The sequence below is a fragment of the Phyllobates terribilis genome, unplaced genomic scaffold, assembly GCF_046119375.1.
Source record: "Phyllobates terribilis strain yellow unplaced genomic scaffold, ASM4611937v1 Scaffold_5__5_contigs__length_657084704, whole genome shotgun sequence".
Taxonomy (NCBI): Eukaryota; Metazoa; Chordata; class Amphibia; order Anura; family Dendrobatidae; genus Phyllobates; species Phyllobates terribilis.
This window is the reverse complement of record NW_027362765.1, coordinates 59025705-59040136: the sequence shown is the minus strand read 5'-3', so window position 1 is coordinate 59040136 and position 14432 is coordinate 59025705.

Genomic DNA, 14432 nt, shown 5'->3' with positions numbered 1-14432 from the left:
ATAAATCAAAATGTCATCCAAATACACAACCACATTCTTACCAATCAAAGGTCTCAGGATATCATTAATAAGGTTCTGAAAAAATGCAGGTGCATTGGTAAGATGTCACCCCCCCCCTTTCTTTATAATGCCCCATGCAGGATGTCACCCCCCCTCTCTTTATAATGCCCCATGCAGGATGTCACCTCCCCCTCTCTTTATAATGCCCCATGCAGGATGTCAACCCCCCTCTCTTTATAATGCCCCATGCAGGATGTCACCCCCCCCTCTTTATAAGGCTCCACGCAGGCTGTCACCCCCTCTCTCTGTAATGCCCCATGCAGGATGTCACCCCCCCTCTTTATAAGGCCCCATGCAGGCTGTCATCCCCTCTCTCTATAATGCCCCATGCAGGATGTCACCCCCCTCCTCTCTTTATAATGCCCCATGCAGGATGTCACCCCCCCTCTCTTTATAAGGCCCCATGCAGGCTGTCACCCCCTCTCTCTATACTGCCCCATGCAGGATGTCACCCCCCCCCATATTATGCCCCATGCCTCCATACATTAAAAAAAAAAATCCAATACTCACCTCCCTCCTCCTCACCTGCTGCCGCTGCTCGGGTCCGGACTCCAACGTTGCCGGCGTCATCCCGCTCTGCGCTCCCTGTGACGGCTCAGGGGAGCGCGCGGTGGAAAGACGTCACCGCGCCCTCTGACCTGAGACGTCACATGGAGCGCAGAGCAGGAAGACAGCGGATCTGCAGAGGCACGGGGAGAGGTAAGCATCCGGCTGCCGGGGCCCTGAGCAAGCGGGCGCTGCCACCGCTCTCCTCCGCCCATAGCCCAGCGGGGTGCGCAACCGCCAGTGGGCCCCCCTGCCTGCTCAGGGCCCCGGCACTTGCCCGGGTGCGCCGAGTGCTGACGCCGGCCCTGGGTGAAGTCCATTGATAGTGAGAAGAAATGCAGCAACCTTATGAGTAATACATTTCAAGGGAGTGTTATCAATTGCAATCACAGAAATAGGTGATGACAAAGGTTTGGATTTCATTTAAAGGTTTTCCAAAAACCCTTTATCAATCACGTTAAGTGTTGAACCAGAATCCACAAATACCTGAAATTCAATCAAATTTTCCTGCACAGTAGTACTCACTGAAAAAAATACTCCTGCAGAGCGTAAACAAGCTATACGGGCGTACCTGACCTTTTTTTTTTTTACTTAAACAAAGCTCACAATACTTAATCAAATGGTCAGCTTTACCACAATAAAGACACAATCCCTCGGCAAACCTCCGGTCTCTTTCCTGAGAGGGGAGCGACTTCGCCCCAACCTCCATTTTTTCTCCGCCGTCAGAGCAGATTTTCTGGGGACTAAGACCTGGCATTACAGGAGTCTTTACCTCATTCTGCCTAAATCTCAGCCTCCTATCCACATGAACAGCTAATTGCATGGCATCCTGCAGAGTCTCAGGTGCGGGGAATGCAATTAGCAAATTCTTAACCCTTTCACTCAGACCAGCAAGAAATAGACATTTCAGAGCAGGATCATTGCATTTGACTTCTGAAGCCCATCTTCTAAAGTGTGTGCAATAATTTTCAACATCACCTGACCCCTGATTCAAACGCCTGAGTTCTGCCTCAGCAGATGAGATTCGATCAGGATCATCATATAATAAACCCATAGCAGAAAAAAATTCTTCTACAGACCTTAAGCATGGATCATTAGGTTGGAGAGAAAAGGCCCACCCCTGTGGTTCACTGCGCAAAAGTGACATAATAAAACCAATGCGCTGTGATTCATTTCCAGAGGACCTTGGTCTCAAACAAAAATATAACAAACAAGCATTTTTAAAGGAAAAAAAATCTTGCTGTTTACCATTAAAAACATCAGGCTGTCCTACAAAATGTGCTCCAGAACAGCTACTCACGTGTTGCTGGAGCTTGGCCACCTCCAGAGACAATTCCTGCAAGCGTTGAGCCAAAACTTGGATGGAAGCCATACTGATCCCCGAATTTCTTTCCTTTTAGTTTTTTGGGTTGGACTTACTGTTATGATCTGCAACAAGTACTAAGGAAAGAGAGGGGAAAGCTATCCCTACAGTAAGACTAAGCTGAATCCCTACGATGAAGCCGGCTGCCTGTTCCTTGCGAACAGACCCGCCTTAGTCCTTGGCTAGTCTGAACGAAGACCTATAGCATAAGGGGAGGGGTCCCTAAAAGAACTAAGGACTGGAACAAAAATGGGACACCTCCTAAACAGAGAAGTTGTTGCAGAACACAGAAAGATAAACTGACAAAAAGGTACTAGAGGTCCCAGAAGAACCAAGCGAACTGACAGAGAAGGCTCAGAAGCACCTGGCTAGCAACACAGTCAAACAACACTGAAGTCCAGCTAAGCCAAAAGGGCGGAGTTGGAATATAAAGGCAGATGGTCACGTGACCGCAAAACACAAGATGGAAAAAACAAGCAGGAGGGTTCTAACACCTAGACACTGGAGTTTCCCAGCTTCACCGGACAAGTACGGATCAGATGCTCCTTACTGCCACAGTAGAAACAGCTCCCCTCGGCTCGGCGCTTCTCTTGGCGAAACTTGACCATCATGGTCTGGTCAATCTGCATGGGTTTGGGCGAGCGTGCCCGGGGAATTACTGGTTGGGAAGCAGGTTTCTGAAAAACAGGAGCGAGACGAGGAAATATTCTTTCCCGGGTAGTCTCCTTAACTTGTTCAAAGAAACTGATGTCAATCCGGGTAGCTAGTGACACCAGGTCGTCCAGGGTGGAAGGAATGTCCCGGCCGGCTAGCTCATCCTTGATCCGTCCAGAAAGACCCTCCCAGAAGGTGGACACCAGGGCCTCGTTGTTCCAGGCAAGCTCAGATGCGAGGGTACGGAACTGTATGGCATACTTGCCCACGGTGAGACTCCCTTGGCGGAGACGGAGCAGTGAGGGGGCAGTAGAAGTCCTTCATCCGGGCTCATCGAAGACCTTCCGGAAGGCAGAGATGAAAGCCGGAAGATCAGACACGAGGGGATCCCCTCTCTCCCATAGAGGGTTTAGCCATGCCAATGCTTCCCCAGTGAGGTGAGACATGATGAACGCCACCTTGGCCCGGTCGGAGGGAAACTGATGTGCCAGGAGTCCAAAGTGCAGCGTGCACTGGTTCAGAAAACCCCTACATAAGACGGGGTCACCACCAAAACGTGGAGGCGCAGAGAGCCAGGGTCCTGAGCAGGATGCCATGGCACTAATAGGCTGAGGCGCCTCCGGAGCGAGTGCCGCTCGGCTCGAAGCGGACACAGGTGGAATTAACAGCGTGTCCAGGCGGGAGTTGACAGACCGCCGGTAGGTCAGGATAGTTTCCTGTTGGGATCTCTGACGAGAAACCTCCTGGTACAGGTCAGCAAGCGAAGGGGCCTGGGGGTCACCGGGTTCCATGGCCCGTGCAAACTGTTACGGATCCGGGTGGTGGAACCTCTGTGCTGCGGTGCAAGGAGGGGCCAGAGGGGCGTGACTAAGTATCTACTCGGCCCGACCAAGGTCGCACGGCGGCTCAGTCGACTCCGTGAACCAGGGAGGAACCGAGCAGAGGGACCAGGTGCCACTCTGGGACCGACCTTGTATGAGAGCAGGTAACTCCCACGGGTCAGAAGGCAGGAACTGACCGGTACAGCGGATGAGCTCGGCAGGCAGGCTGACGGGTGGTCCAAGTAGACAAGCTGGCTGATTGGGCTGATAGTCAGATGAGTGTTCCGGGTAGGCAAGCTGGCGGGCACAACAGGTAGCTGGCAGGTGCTTCCAAGTAAGCGGGCAGGCGGGCACAACAGATAGCTGGCAGGTGCTTCCAGGTAAGCAGGCAGGCGGGCACGGCAGATAACAGGCAGGAGTTCCAGGTAGGCAGGCTGGCGTGCACGGCAGGTAACAGGCAGGTGCTTCCAGGTAAAGCTGGCTGGCAGGCACAGCAGGTAACAGGCAGGTGCTTCCAGGTAAGCGAGTGGGCAGAGCCCATAGACAGACTGGCGGACTGGACTATAGACAGACTGTCGGGCTGGATAGTAGTCAGACTGGCGGACTGGACTGTAGAACAGGCTGGCGGACAGGACTGACTTGCAGAGGACCTGAGGGCTGAAGCAAAGTAAGTAACACAAAGCAACAACCTTGCACGGGCACCTCCATATTGGAGGAGGTGCCTTTTATAGGGAAAGTCCTCTGACCATTGGCTGTGGACTTTTTAGGACGGCGTGCGCGGCCCCTTTAAGAAGGAGGGAGCGCGTGCCCTAAGCACAGAGCCAGGGAAGCTGCATGCACCAGCAGCAGCTGCAGGGTAGCTGGAAGACGTCGGAGCAGAACCGCGGTGGTAAGGGGGACGGCGTCTCTAGGGCAGAGACGCCGATGCTACATACAGTGCCTACAAGTAGTATTCAACCCCCTGCAGATTTAGCTGGTTGACACATGCGGAATTAACTTGGCATTGTGACATTTGTACTGTAGATCAGCCTGGAAGTGGGAAATGCACTGCAGCAAATTTTGTTTTTGTTTTTTTTTTGTTTTGTTTTTTAAAACGTAAAAAGTTAATTCAGAGTGTCATTTATTATTCAACCCCTCAAACCACAAGAATTCTGTTTGGTCCCCCTAAAGTATTAAGAAGTAGTTCAGGCACCAAGAATAATGAGCTTCACATGTGTGGATTAAAGATCTCTTTTGCCAGCCTTTTCTGACTATTTAAGACCCTCCCCAAACTTGTGAACAGCACTCAGACATGGTCAACATGGGAAAGACAAAGGAGCATTCCAAGGCCATCAGAGACAAGATCGTGGAGGGTCACAAGGCTGGCAAGGGGTACAAAAACCTTTCCAAGGAGTTGGGCCTACCTGTCTCCACTGTTGGGAGCATCATCCGTAAGTGGAAGGCTTATGGAACTACTGTTAGCCTTCCACGGCCAGGACAGCCTTTGAAAGTGTCCTCCCGTGCCGAGGCCAGGCTTGTCCGAAGAGTCAAGGCTAACCCAAGGACAACAAGGAAGGAGCTCCGGGAAGATCTCATGGCAGTGGGGACATTGGTTTCAGTCAATACCATAAGTAACGTACTCCACCGCAATGGTCTCCGTTCCAGACGAGCCCGTAAGGTACCTTTACTTTCAAAGCGTCATGTCAAGGCTCGTCTACAGTTTGCTCATGATCACTTGGAGGACTCTGAGACAGACTGGTTCAAGGTTCTATGGTCTGATGAGACCAAGATCGAGATCTTTGGTGCCAACCACACACGTGACGTTTGGAGACTGGATGGCACTGCATACGACCCCAAGAATACCATCCCTACAGTCAAGCATGGTGGTGGCAGCATCATGCTGTGGGGCTGTTTCTCTGCCAAGGGGCCTGGCCATCTGGTCCGCATCCATGGGAAGATGGATAGCACGGCCTACCTGGAGATTTTGGCCAAGAACCTCCGCTCCTCCATCAAGGATCTTAAGATGGGTCGTAATTTCATCTTCCAACAAGACAACGACCCAAAGCACACAGCCAAGAAAACCAAGGCCTGGTTCAATAGGGAAAAAGTCAAGGTGTTGGAGTGGCCTAGTCAGTCTCCTGACCTTAACCCAATTGAAAACTTGTGGAAGGAGCTCAAGAATAAAGTCCACATGAGACACCCAAAGAACCTAGATAACTTGGAGAAGATCTGCATGGAGGAGTGGGCCAAGATAACTCCACAGACCTGTGCCGGCCTGATCAGGTCTTATAAAAGACGATTATTAGCTGTAATTGCAAACAAGGGTTATTCCACAAAATATTAAACATAGGGGTTGTATAATAATTGACCCACACTTTTATGTTTAAAATTTAATAAAATTCAACTGAGCAACATAACTTTTTGGTTTGTAAGATTTATGCTTCTGTTCATAAAACCTACTCTCGTTTGCAGTTTGAAGGCTCTAACTTATTTGCATCTTATCAAACCAGCTAAATCTGCAGGGGGTTGAATACTACTTGTAGGCACTGTAATTCATAAGGAGATGCTACTTGCTTGATCAGGATGGGTTGGGGTAATAGTGCTGTTGCTTCTGCATTTTAATTACACATTTTTGCAATCATGCAGAATCAAGCCACCAATATTACTTATTGAGTAAGGCAAAATTCCAGGCAATAAGTAAGAACGCACATTGTCTGAAACGCGTCCGAGATTTTAAATACATTTGTTTTGCTTTACATGTAGTGTGAAGATTAATAAGTAGCAGTTTTCAACAAAAGTAACAGAGAGCTGGCATTTTCTCTTATCCTGGATTATAATTTGCCCTGCCTTAGGCTATGTGCCCATGTAGCAAATTTGATGCAGAGCGTTTTTGCCTCTCTCTGGCAGAAACAAATGCATGCAGATTTACATGCGTTTTTTATGCCAGAGAGAAGCGTTTTTTTCAGCGTTTTTACATGCGTTTCCGCATGCTTTTTTTCGAGCACTTTTCCAAGTGATTTTGAGCATCACTTGGAAAAGCGCTTGACAAGTTGGTCACACAATATAAATCCATGCAACCGGCATGGATTTATATTGTGTGACCAACTTAGATGTTTTAAATGCTGCATCTATAGTAAAAAAAAAAAAATTTAGGCTATGTGCCCACATTGCATTTATGAAGCAGAAAATTTCTGCTGCATAAATGCAAGTCCTCTCCTGGAAAAACGCATGCGGAATTCCGCACTCGTTTATCGCGCATTTTTCGCGCGTTTATCACGCGTTTTCCACATGCGGAATTGCCTTGCGTTTTTTATGCTTTGGACAAAGGCAATTCCGCTTGCGGAAACGCAAAATTAAATGACATGCTGCGGATTTTTGAACGCGGCATAAACGCTGCGGAAAAATCCGCAGCATGTGCATAGAACTTGCGGAATCCCATTGGGGACCATGGGGTGCGGATATACATGCGTTTTTCAAGCGTTTACGCTGCGGAAATTCCGCAGCATATACGCTTGAAAAATGCTACGTGGGCACACAGCCTAAAAAGTTAAAAATAAAAAAACTCACCTCTCCAGTCTCCTCCCGGCGGCGATCCTCTCTCTTCGGCGTCCCGCGGTGTACTGGCGGTGACGTCATTTAGTCAGCTGATGGTCAAGCGACCATCACCTGACCGCTGATGTCAGCGGTCACGTGACCATAAGCTGACTAAATGGCGTCACCGCAGGTCCTGCAAGTACACCGCGGGACGCCGAGGAGAGAGGACGTGGCCGGGAGGAGACCAGAGAGGTGAGTATACAGGTTTTCTTTATTTTTAACTTTTTTATTTCTTTTTTTCACTGCTTGGTAGCCGGGATGAAGAGGAGTTGTAGTCTCCTCTTCATCCCGGGTACCACACACACCGCGATTACGCTGCAAATTCGCGGCCATTTAATTTAATTGAAACGCAGCAAATCCACATATACCTGCGGGTTTGCTGCATTTCAATGGTCCTCAATGGCCGTGAATTTGCGGCGTAATCGCGGTAGAAATGGTCATGCTGCATTTTGCAACGCAGTGCGAATTCGGCACGCTAATTAGCGCATCATGTGCACAGCACATCTGAATTCACATTGCTTTGCATGGCAGACGGTTTTACAAGGGTTTTTGCGGCGTTTTCGTGGCCGTAAAAGCGCCACAAAAACACTACAAAAATGCTACGTGGGCACATTACCTTACAATGCATGCATGTCACAAACTACTAATCTTTTCCAAATCCATTTTATTATTCAGATTTGACATTTTCATGAGTTGTGTGCCTAGGATTCCTCTATTGTTCCTTTTCAGATAGGAGGGAATTGTTTTAAATAATACAAAATAGAAGTAAAAAAAGGCATTTAACTGTGTGACTGTCTGCCACACAAAGTGTGCACGTCGCAAAGTAATCCAGATAAGAGTGAATATGGCAATGAGGTCGGGCGCTGCCGCGGGGATGATAGGCAGGGTGGTAAAGAAGTCAGATTTATTCAGTTTAAAACATCCTGGTAGAGCTGACATTTGGCCAAAGATCTTCCAGGGGCTGATATGCTTCTTTGGACAACTCTAGAGCAAGTGATGCCACAAATTATTTTAAATGAAAGAGGCTTATGAGTCTTATGACTTGATATTTTGGAACTACAGCTCTCCATCAGTATATGAAGTAGTATCATCTGCTTATATGGATGAAGCAAAATGGCCAGCAATATCAACATGGCTCAAGTTGTCCTTCACTTCCTATTTCTTGCAATTGTATTTCTGGTACCAAGGCCACATATTTAAGTAGTACCTGGTTGGTGTACTCTGACTAGCCCTCCTTCTTTTCCATCCAGATATCCATACCTGATTGTTTGCCCAGAACACAACTATAAGCTTATAGTCTTGCTTATATCTTTGGTTTTGCTGAGATTTCTTGTACTTTGTACAAATAGGGACACTGCCCCCCCTTTTGAGCTAAGTATTTCATCTCTATAGCTTCCCATGGATGGGTGTCTCATTCAGGACCCTGTACTTCTCTGCCCTTATTCACTTTGAGGTCGGCTGACAAAGGGGAGGTTTTAATACTAGAGACAGGATAGGAATGTCCTGATTGTGACTCGCCCAGGGGGATATATGGGGGACTCGGTACCCGGGCCTGTACCTTCTAGGGATGTCACAGCAGTCGGCTCCCGGGCCTGTACCCTGGGTCACTCTTTAAAAGGGGGTTTTAGTGTTGTTTAACAGTTTGTTTCGTGACGCCACCTGTGGTTTCCGGTAATAGTTACCGGCGCTGCTGCAAACCTCCGGGGGTGATGGAATGGCAGCCGGGATGTTTCTGCTCCCCACAGGCAGAGCGGGCCCCCCGGTGCAGTGTTGATGGATGGGATGCAGGTGAGAGATGGCCCGGTCGGGTCAGGGGGAATGACGGACACGCACACAGGGGATTCGCTTCAGTACCTTTACTGGTGTAACGGCAGGTATGGTCCAGGGTACTTGCTAGGAAGGGTGCACTTCAGGACTCTCCCCAGTGAGCGGGTATAAGGCCTCCTGATCTGTGTCTCCCTCTCTCTAAGCTTCTGGCCAGCCTGGAACTTGGCCTGGCTTCTATGTTGCGTTGCTCTCTCACCTGACCGCTTGGTAGTAGGACTTTTCTCTGGCAACCACTATCCCTGGATGCCGGGGCCTTCGTGGTTCCTAGTCCTGTAATTTGATGGTAGCTTCAGGATGACCAGGGGTCTGGAAGCCTCCTGGTATGCCAGTTGTCCCTACTGAGTGTAGAGAACCCTGTAGGCGCGGACCCGGTGTCCGGCTCGTGTCTTGAGGTGAGCTTCAGACACTACTCTGCCCCCTTAACTCCTCTCTTCTCTCTCCTTGCCTCGGCCACACTCGGGGCCCTCAGAACAGCAGCAGACGTACTGCGTCTTCACTGCTCTCTGACTGCACAAACTCTCTGACTGAACTGCCTGACTCCACCCTCCATATATATATCCCTAACAGGCTCCCTCTGGTGGTATGAGGTGGAAGGGTGGAGGTGTCTGTTTGTAGTGAGGGCCTCTTGTGGAGGAGTCCGTCCATGCACCCTTTTGGGTCCTGTGGTACCTGTGCTAGCAGGGTGCCACATTCCCCCCTAGTACCATTTAGTACTCCTGGACTGAAGCATTTCAAACAGGTAGCAACAAGTAACAATAATAACTACAACAACAATAACAATGTTACAGTAAGTCCCGTCACCAGGTGTCCATTTCACTGATGAAGGTGTAACAAGAGTAACATGAGGGACCCGCCTGAAAACCCTCAACGTAGGCCCTGGGTGTGGCTACAGGGCATAGGTGATCCAGGTGTTGGACCACGTCTTCGGCCACGCCAAACGGGTTTTTGTTCTGTGGTCTTTTTAATATGAAATAAATAAGGGGGGCACTTTGGTAAGTGCAACTATTTACAAGGGAAAGTTTTTGGCTGCTCATAGTCCTCAGCCTACAAGTCTTTATTCCCTCATGGGTACTAAAGGCACACAATTTTACTTTTTCAGTTCACACAATAAATAACATTAGGCAATACCCAACTGAGTAACTATTTACAATGTAGGCATTTTGTATTTATTCCCTATACCTGGCAGGGATTTGGTCTTGTGTGCTGCGTGTGGACCTTCGTAGCACTGGGGTGATACTGGTGTCTGTGCATGCACTCTCTGTTAACCTATCAGGTGTATGTGCTGGTAGATTATAAAACTGCCTCAATCTCTCTATGGGACTGGCAAGTGCACCGATTACTGGGCCTTCAGGCTCTGCCTCAACGGGTGATCCTCCTCTTACTGAGGACTCTTCCTGTTCCTGAGCAGGTTCTTCTTGTGGTTGACAGAAGTGTATTGCTGGTATAATAACTGCTCCATCAAGTTGAGGCCAGTCCGCAGGGAAGTCTCCTAGAACTGTATGAAGTACATCTTCCTTGGGTTTCTCCGGCATTACAGGAGGTGCTTCTTCCTCCGGTGTCTTCAGTAGACCTGGGCACAATTTCAAGTGGTCTCTTGAAACTGTTGCGGTTGTTTTACCTCCATCCTTTCTGATCAGGCAGGTTTTGGTGTTGTCAAATTTAGAATTTAACACTGTATAGGGCTCTCTTTCCCACTGGTCATAGAGCTTGTGACCTCTTCTTTTCCATTTGAGCACTATTTCTCCTGGCGCCAAGGGTTCTGCTGGTGCATGTTTGTTATACTGCTCTTCTTGTCTTTCCCTCACCTTGTTTAGACTGTCTTCGACACAGGCCTGTACTTTCCTGTACTGCTCTTGCCGACTTGTGTCCCAATCTTCAGTGGACATATCTGCAGCAGGTTCCACCACTCCGAGCTCCAGGTCCATGGGCAATTTTCCAGGTCTTGCTCTCATGAGGTACGCTGGGGTACAATTAGTAGAACTCACAGGTATGTGGTTATACAGGTCCACTAGGTCAGGTAGCTTGTCTGGCCACTGGTTCCTCTCTTCCAAAGGTAGGGTTTTTAGCAGGTCTATAACAATGTTATTCATTTTCTCGCACATACCGTTGGTTTGCGGATGATATGGCGTAGTCCGGATCTTCTTGCATCCATACAGGTGACAGAATTCCTTGAACAGTTCAGCTTCAAAAGCAGGGCCTTAATCTGTTAGCACCTTGTCCGGATATCTATGGGGTCTGCAGAAGTAGGCTTGAAACGTTCTTGCTGCAGTTTCTGCTGTCAGATCCTTGACAGGGACTACCACCAGGAACCGGGAATAGTGATCCACCATGGTCAGGGCATAGGAATAGCCTGATCATCTGGGCGACAGTTTGACGTGATCCAGAGCGACAATCTCCAGGGGTTGGGTTGTATTGATGGACTGCAAGGGTGCTTTCTGGCTGCCGTAGTCTTTCCTTCTGAGGCTACAGGGCCCACAATTCCGGCACCACCTTTCTATGGAACTCAGCATTCCAACCCAATAGAATCGGTCCTTCAGCAGGGTTTCCAGCTTCTTCCAGCCAAAGTGACCTGCTTGGTCGTTGTAGGCCTCTAACACCATCTGGATATCCGTCCTGGGTACAACAATCTGCCACACCATTTCATGGGTTCTGGGGTTGACATACCTTCTGCACAGCTTTTCTCTGTAGATGAACAGCCGGCTTCTCTCATTCCACAGGTGTTTGGCTTGAGGAGGAGCATCCTTCTGCAGGTGAGAACCTTCTTGGGTTATCAGTCCTTTGATGAGGCTGACAACCGGGTCACTGTCCTGGGTCTCCTTCCAACTGTGATGAGGTAAAGGATTCAGCGTCCTACCATGACGTCTTCTGGAGGCGTGTTGCTCGTGGACCACTCCGCTTCTGTGGAAAGCAGGTAATTCAACTTCTTCTAGGTCATCCACTTCATCCTCGGTGTCCGACTGGTGGGGCATTCTTGACAGAGCATCAGCGTTGGTGTTCTTCTGACCTGCCCGGTACTTGATTGTGAACTGATAATTCGACAGTCTGGCCACCCAACGCTGTTCCATGGCTCCCAACCTGGCTGTCTCCGGGTGTGTCAAGGGATTATTGTCGGTAAAGGCTGTGAATTTGGTTGAGGCTAGGTAATGCTTGAATCTTTCAGTGATAGCCCAGACCAAGGCCAGGAACTCCAGCTTGAAGGAACTGTAATTCTCTGGGTTCCTCTTAGTAGGGCGAAGCTTCCTAGTAGCATAGGCAATTACCTTTTCTCTGACATTTTGCTTCTGGGAAAACACAGCTCCCAGTCCCTCGTTGCTGGCGTCGGTGTACAACAGGAAAGGTTGGCTGTAGTCGGGGTAAGCCAGGATTTCCTCACCAGTTAGGACTTCCTTCATTGATGCAAAGGACTCAGTCTGCTCTTTGCCTCACTGGAATGGGGGACTTTTACCTCTTTTGGACTGTCCTACTAGGAGATCTTGTAAAGGTGCTGCCTTTATGGTATAGTCCTTAATGAACCTCCTGTAGTACCCAGCCAGTCCCAGAAATTGACGTACCTCTTTGATGTTCCTTGGTTCAGGCTACTTCTGGATGGCAGTGACCTTCTCCGGGTCTGGTGCTACTCCCTCTGAGCTAACCACGTGTCCCAGGTACTGAACCTTCTGTTTGAGCAGGTGGCACTTGGAAGGTTTTAGTTTCATCCCATACCGGGACAATGCCTCAAATACCTTCGCCAGGTGCTTTAGATGGTCTTCATACGTCCTCGAGTACACAATAACGTCATCCAGGTATAGCAGCACTGTCTCAAAGTTCCAGTGTGTCCCAAGCAACACTCCATCAACCTCTGGAACGTTCCCGGTGCGTTGCAGAGTCCAAATGGCATGCTGTTGAATTCGCATAATCCCATCGGGGTGGTGAAGGCTGTCTTCTCCCGGTCTTCCTCAACAACAGAGACTTGCCAGTACCCGCTAGTGAGATCCAATGTAGAGAAATAATTGGCAGATTTTAGCGCAGCCAGGGATTCCTCTATATGGGGCAAAGGGTATGCATCTTTATGTGTTATTCGATTAATTTGTCTATAATCTACACACATCCTCATGCTACCATCCTTCTTTCTGACCAGGACCAGGGGAGCTGCCCAGGGGCTACAGCTATCCCTTACTACCCCTGCCTTTTTCATGTCATGCAACATTTCTTTGGCTTTTTGGTAATGTGCTGGTGGTATGGGTCTGTAACGCTCCTTAATGGGTGGATGGTTACTGGTGGGCATGTGGTGTTGTACCCCTTTAACCCTTCCAAAATCAAGTGGGTGTTTGCTAAACACCTGCTCATATTCCTGAACCACTCTGTAAACACTGTGTTTCTGATGGACAGGAGTGGCGTCAGTCCCAACATGGAGCTGTTGACACCATTGTTCCAGCTGAGCTTCAGAGTCATTGTCCTCCACTGTATCCGGTGGGGTCAAGGATTCCACTGTGTGTATGGCATCATTATTCACAGTATACAGTCTGGCAACAGTGGCGTATCGTGGCAATTTAACTTCCTCCTCCCCACAATTTAGGAGACGTACGGGTACCCTCCCATTGCGCACATCAACTACCCCTCTAGCAGTTAGGAGTATAGGTCTGTGTTCTGAGTTGATGGGCTCTACTACCGCCTGGTAGTTCTGTCCCTTCTGCCCTACACCAAATCAGCATTTCACTCATTGGGGGAATCACAATGGGTATCGGGTCTGTCACCCGTACATTACCAATCTCACCACCTGTTAGCTTTACCTGCTGCTGGTACAGGAGGGTGCGAATTTCCTTCTGGAGCACCTTCCTCTGCCCTGGTTTGGCAGTGTCAGCAATCTGTTGGAGTAAAAACAACACTTCTCCCAAACAGTTACCAACAATATTTGTACCAAGTATCATATATGGATTTGTATCACCAGGGTTAGACTCTATAACAATCAGTCCTTGGTCCTTTAGTTCCACTCTCCCCACCTTCACTGTCACGTCCTTAACCCCTACCAGGTTAAGAGGAAGGCCATTGGAGGCATACACAGAGAGATTTGGGGCTGGCGGGTTGAGTTCATCTATGGACCAGTACCTTTTGTAGAGGACATCAGGTATGATGGTTACCTGTGAGCCAGTGTCCAGTAATGCTGGTGTTGCCATGCCGTCCAACACGATGGACAGGAAAGGCCTTCCTCCTACAAACCGGTCGTACTAGCTTGATGGGCCTGGTTGATCTACTCCTGGGTGTCGGCCCTTGGCCCCAGGGTTTGCCCGTTTAAAGGACAGATCCGCACGGTGTGGCCTGTCTTGTGGCAACGGTAGCAGGTGAGTTCTCCTGGAGGGCGACGTTGGTCGTTGGTCCTCCCACGGTGTGGCGTTGTCCTCCTTCTTCTCCTCATCCAGGGGACATCCACCGGTCTGTCAGCAAGTAGGATCCTTCCATCCGGCTTGGGCTCTGCCTGTAGCTGCAGGGCGCTCAGGACAGTGGTCAGGGTTTTACTTAGCTGACGCACTTCAGAGTGCAGGCTGTCCAGCTCGCTAGGGGGTGCTGTTTGCACTTTTGTCTCAGCCGCTAATGAAGGGGCAGTGAGTGTT